This window comes from Myotis brandtii, unplaced genomic scaffold (assembly GCF_000412655.1).
Source record: "Myotis brandtii unplaced genomic scaffold, ASM41265v1 scaffold547, whole genome shotgun sequence".
Taxonomy (NCBI): domain Eukaryota; kingdom Metazoa; phylum Chordata; class Mammalia; order Chiroptera; family Vespertilionidae; genus Myotis; species Myotis brandtii.
The window spans coordinates 681,168-686,217 of record NW_005370024.1 but is presented as its reverse complement, the minus strand read 5'-3'; the positions used below and the strand labels follow the sequence as shown (position 1 = coordinate 686,217).

Below are 5,050 nucleotides of genomic sequence, written 5' to 3'. Positions count from 1 at the left end.
GGTACTCCTAAACTGGCCTTTGCTAAAAACGTCCTCAATCTGATTGAGGTACGTTTGCTGAGGTCGACCCCTTCCAACTCTCCCATCCACATTCGTCTTGTATACTTGTTTTGTCTATCTTTTGTCACCCGCGCGCGCGCGCGCGATTTGCGGACGCGACTAGCACTAACCACTGCACATGAGACTGCTGACTGACTGGCTCACTCAACTCATGCATGAATCGCTTGCGCCTCCCCGGCGCCGCGTCTCCCGTCACCCGACCAACACCCCCCACTTCTTCTAATGCCCCTTCTTCAAAATAGACTCGGCCAGGCTGAAAAGCGACTTCTGCGCATGGGCCATGAAGTTTCAATCGCACTGTACGTGCGCACCTGCATGTGGTGTCTTGTGGAAGAGCCACACTCAAGGGGCCAAAGAGCCGCATGTGGCTCGTGAGCCATGGTTTGCCAACCACTGCCGCAAACTGACAATGCTTCTGTACCCTTTGAAACCTTACCCTTTGAAGTGTATTATCTCCACCTTGCCTTAGGACAAATTGTGTTAATAAAAGCAAGGGTCCCAGACAAGGAGGCACTCTTCAGTTCCTTTAGCTGAAGGTCCTCTGACCCCCAATGCCTTTCAAAATTATATCTATCGTCTCCAGACTCTTTATTAGTCTCTGGATTTCTATGTCATCTACGCGCAGCCCCTTTTCCAGATTCCTGAACCCTTCTTGATGCTGGGACATGAACACCGGCAATTAGTAAGGGGGGTATTTTCAGGTGAGAAGACACGCCTTCCTAGTCTTTCTGCCAGTTGTGAATGTGTGATTCAAGACTCTGTAGTCACCCTGAGACATCTGAATTCCCCTTTGCTTAGGCATCGATGCAGAGCAGAAGGCCACCCCTGAGATCTGAAACTCCACTTGCTGCAGTCCCAGTCCAGAATTCTTAGTGTGACACCATGGAAACAGCACTAGCTTTCTCTATAGGCTGCACAAGTGACCCTGCTGACATTCTCCTTAGAGGAAGAAGCAGAAATATCATTAGCAATAAGTGGGCTGTATTTGACTGCAAGGAACACAGTGGCCAGGCATATGGTACTTCTCAGTTCTCTGAGTTTATCCCATGGAGTTCAAGGTCCTCGGTTCATAGAACTTAGAAATGAGGGCTCATTAATCAGAAGGGCTGGGTAGAAAGCAAAATTCTTACTTTAATTTTGAGATGACTATTTATTTTGGTGTTTATGCACTAGAAATACACTATATTAATAATGCTTGTTTAGAGCACAATAAAATATGTTAATCCTCCCCAGGTATCTTAATTTCTAGGGCTATCATAATAAAATACCACAAATGGGGGGATTGAAACAACTAACATTTATTTTTCTCACAGTTGTGTAGGCTAGAAGCCCAAGATCTGGGTGTGGGCAGGGTTGATTTCTACCTGAGGCCTCTCTCCTTGGCTTGTAGATGGCTGCCTCCTCCCTGTGTCTTCACATGTTCTTTCCTTTATGTGTGTCTATGCCCTAATCTCTTCTCATTAGGACACCATTCATATTAGATTAAGGCCCACCCATACTAGCTCATTTTAATTTAATTAGCTCTTTAAAGACCCTAGCTCTCTATGTAGTCACATTTTGAGGTACTGGGGTTAGGAATTTAACATATTAATTTTGGAGGGCATAATTCAGCCTATAAAACCAGGTAAAGTGGGTATTGTCCCATTTCGCTCATAAGAAAAACGAGCCTCAAGAAATTAAGTGACTACATCAAAGCTGCTTAGCTGGTAGGAAGTAAGGATGGGTGTGGTGGCACACACTTGGGCCTCACCATTGAATGCAGCCCGGCTGACTTCCAGCTGCCAGTGTCTGAACCTCATCCTCAAGGGGCTTTCTCTGAAGTTTGTAAAGATACTCTCCCCGCCTCTCAGCAAGAGATGCCTCAAATGACCAACTCCAAGCAGTAGTCCTCTACCAACTACAGATGGGAGCAGGTATATAAATACCCCATGGTCGGCAAACCGCGGCTCGCGAGCCACATGCAGCTCTTTGGCCCCTTGAGTGTGGCTCTTCCACAAAATACCACATGCGGGCACGCACACACAGTGCAATTGAAACTTCGTGGCCCATGCGCAGAAGTCGGTATTTTGTGGAAGAGCCACACTCAAGGGGCCAAAGAGCCGCATGTGGCTCGAGAGCCACTGTTTGCTGAGCCTCAGTTTGCTGACCACTGCAGCCTAGCCCAATAGATAAAACTGCTTGAAATTGTGATATTTGACCATTTTGACCTATAAAAATAACATTATCATAAAATTCAACTAAATAGAAGTATATGCATAGGTATATGCATATAAATAACCACATGAAAACGCATGCACCCAAAAAACATACATATGTACATGTCATGTAAACATAATATACTTTTCATAATGTCAGGAGGCCACCCATTTGATCTTTTTAAAGCAAGTCTTTGTGCCTCTCCTCTTCACTAAATCCTTCAGTCCTATCGCTGCCATGGTAAAATCCAAGTTCCATATAATGATATCACAATCCCTTTATTTTCTGGCTCCAGCCTTTTTATCCTGGCTGTTGTCTGCACTCTGTTTTGTCTTGATATTACCAAACAGCTTAGAATTAAATAGGAAAAGAAAAGGAAAACACTCTGCTATTTCACAAGCCTTCGTTCTTCCTCTTGCACAACATGACAGCCATAAACTTTTTCTTGGGCTCCCTTTTTCAAGATGGAATGAGTCCAACCCTGCCAAGACCATCTCTTTACCTTTGATATAAATCCATGATTGTATTAATCACACTCGACACAATATTTTTGTTTGCTTAACTGTCTCCCCTCTCCGAATGCAAGGTACTGAGGCCTGGTTTTGATCAACCCTCTCTGTTCAGCATTTATCAAGAGCCAGGTGCACAGTAGGTGCTCAGTAATTGTGGTTGAATGAAGACAAACTCAGAAGTTGAACTTGGTTATCTAGGCTTCAGTAAAGCACTGCACAAAAGGTATATAAGCAATACCTAATTCTTGTTCTTTTTAAAATATATATATTTTTTATTGCTTCCAGAGAGGAAAGGAGAGAGAGAGATAGAAACATCAATGATGAGAGAAAAATCACTGATTGGCTGCCACAGCTCAGGGTTCCAGAGCTGGGGAGAGAAGTCCCTTAACTGCAGACTGCAAAAACCAGTGGGGATCATGACACAGTGAGTGACACAGAGGCTGCTGGAGAACCCAGCTGTTCCTCTTTAAAAGGCCAGTGTATGGCCTTACTTGGACTCAATCCCTCTAGGCTCAGCACTGGGGCAACAGCTGGAGTGGAGGGAGATTCAGTGATATATGAGAAGAAACTGAATTATCTGGCATTGGAGCAAGAACTCAGGGGTGGCTTTTTCCAAGAAAGGGGTGCTCGCAGGGGTCATTGTTCCTATGCTGAGACCTTCCCCACCCAAGCTGTTTGCAGTGACTTTTCCATAAGAATGTCCTGTCCTGGTTCAGGCTTCAAACATTCCTAAAATCTTTCAAACAAGCAGCAGCTGGCATCAGCATGCCCCAGAGCTATCAATAAGAGGCCCAAGACCTGGCACTAGTACCAGCCTGTTTTGCTTCACAGCTTGGCCTCACCTGGGCACTTCTAAACCCACTACAAGTAGCAGTCATCTGCAAATAGCTCTGTAGCTCCACCAGGCAGTGGCTAACTTTGCACCTCCCTGGAGGCCCCAGAACCATGCACCCGGCAGACAGTTTCAGACCATACCAGATTACAACTCTGCAAGTCCACTAGCGACATATATTTTAATTGTATCTAAAAATCAAAATAAACAAACAAGAAATCTAATGAACCAAATAAACTGATGAATAAAATAGAACCAGAGGCATGGAAACATGGAACAGACTAAGGAATCTCAAAGGGAAGGGGGGTGGGGGAGGGGGACAGGAAGAGATTAACCAAAGAACTTATATGCATATATGCGTCACCTATGGACACACACAGTAGGGCAGTGAAGGACTGGGGTTGGGTGGGAACCGGGTGGAGGGGGGCAACGGGGTGAATAAAGGGGGACATCTGTAATACTCTCAACAATAAAGATTTTTTAAAAACTTAAAAAAATGCTCAACGTCACTAATCACCAGAAAAATGCAAATTATACCTACAGTGAGGGCCAGTGCCCTCAATGATCCCCTGATCTATCTCTTGCTTCAACAATGTTTGGAAGGGACAGACCCAGGGACACCCCTTCTTCGAACCTGTGACCACCCTCCCACCTCTTTTCCAGTCACCACCTTCAGAACCACCTCAGCCATCCTCAACCTCCAAGACCAGCCAACAACCATTTCTTTTACCTTAACTTCTTATTGCTGAACAACCATGAAGTCCCAAATTCATCAGAACTATTCCACCAAGGCGAAGGCTGAAGTCGACCTGCATCTGCGGGTCTCCTGCACCTACCTCTCTCTGGGCTTCCATTTCGACCTCAACGATGTGGGTCTAGAGGGCGTGGGCCACTTCTTCCTGGAGTTGGCGGAGAAGAAGCTGGAGGGCGCTGAGCATCTCTTAGAGATGCAAAACCAGGACAGTAGCGGCATTCTCTCCCAGGATGTGCTGAAGCCTTCCCAGGAGGAGGTTTACCGCACAGCCCCTCCGCTCTGTGACTGCCTGGGGAACCACTTCCCGGGTGAGGAGGTGAAACTCATCAAGAAGATAGGTGACACCTGACTAACCTCAGGCTGGCCGGCCCCCAGCTGGGCTGGGCGAGTATCTTTTTGAAAGGCAACTGGAAGCCTTTGGAGCCCAGAGGTCTTTGAAGGGCCCCTCTGCATTCCCCTGGGGTCTGGCTTTTGCATGAGCCTCTCCCTAAAACCCTAGGCATCCTTTTAACCACCCGGGAGCCTTCTCCCATGCATTGGACCAATGGAAACAATAAAGCTTTTTGCAGAAAAACAAACAAACAAACAAACCAGGACAATGAGGTATCACCTCACACCTGTCAGAATGGCTACCATCAATAAATCAGCAAACAACAAGTACTGGTGAGGATATGGAGAAAAGGGAACCCTTGTGCA

The 5,050-nt window shown here is 46.1% G+C and overlaps 1 pseudogene; it reads left to right on the top strand.

Annotated features, from left to right (window-relative positions):
- Window positions 1–4,355: 4,355 nt before the first annotated feature.
- On the top strand, window positions 4,356–4,703 carry LOC102256941 (annotated as a pseudogene).
- The last annotated feature ends 347 nt before the right edge of the window (window positions 4,704–5,050 follow it).